We start from the raw sequence: 1,115 nt of genomic DNA, 5'->3' as shown, positions 1-1,115 counted from the left end.
TTCACCAAGGCCCCCCAGGGGAGGGCAAGAAATAATGGGCATAAGCTGACTGAGGATCACTTCAGGCTAAACATAAATAAAAATAAACAAACAAACATAAATACTGCAAAATAAACAATACACAAAAATAAACACTTCTTTCCTGCTTCTGGATGCCAGTTGCAGGGTCCCCCTTGTAATAGGTTCTTTGGTATGTTTTGACATAGAAATAGAGTCAAGATAAAGTCAATGCTGCATACAGTGACTTGCTAAACAGGTAATTACCTTTATTGTAAGCCTCATACTGAATTGGTGTTTTTGAGCTTCTCCATTGTATGCACTGAGATACCTCAATGGTTTGCTTCAGCTGTGTTGTTCAATGGTAGTAAAGTCACTACACTGAGTTGAGACTGGTCCATCATAAAAACTGTGCGCCAGGAATCCAGTTCTCTTGCTTCAGAGTACACATAGCATATAACAAAGTTGGTGGGACTAGCCTGTGCCAAAAAATTGGACACTGACTCTGTGACTGCTTAAGACTTGAACACAATACAAGTGTTCATGTGCTTTCTAGGCTATTTTTGGAGGATCAGACAGCAAAATATTTTAAATCACACTCATGGACTAGAATCACTTTCTCGAACAAAACAGGATGATCTCTCAGGACTGATCTTTCTTGGTTGTTTCTTCCCCATTTTAACACCACTCCTTTCTCCACAGGCTAGAGTCAGACTCCTAACGGTGACTGTAGAGTAGACATGTCCTAGCTACTTTTAAGTTAGCACGGTCAGGTACTGGTATCAGTCTAGCAATGGCAGCAGAGAGCTCAATGCAGGTTGCAAAATATGCCTGAGAAGCCAGGTAGATTAACCTGTGCTGAGTTCTATGATATTGTGGCTACTACCACCCAAACTAACTTGGCTATGTGCAGTGATACTCAATCTTTTGGCCCTGTGGGTCAGATCAGTGGCTCTGGGCCCATCAGCAGGTTGGATCTTGGGGTTAATGCCCAGCTGGGGCTCTGTGTGGCTGGATCAGGCTCCATGCCACCTTGGCCCAGGCCTGTGAACCTGGGCTGGGCTCTGTGCAGCTGGACTGGGCCCCACACCACCTCACATTGGCCCTATTTGCCTCCA

Source organism: Crocodylus siamensis, chromosome 15 (genome assembly GCF_052110815.1).
Source record: "Crocodylus siamensis isolate JL-2025a chromosome 15, ASM5211081v1, whole genome shotgun sequence".
NCBI classification, from domain to species: domain Eukaryota; kingdom Metazoa; phylum Chordata; order Crocodylia; family Crocodylidae; genus Crocodylus; species Crocodylus siamensis.
The sequence above is the reverse complement of the archived record's forward strand: the minus strand, read 5'-3'. Positions refer to the sequence as shown.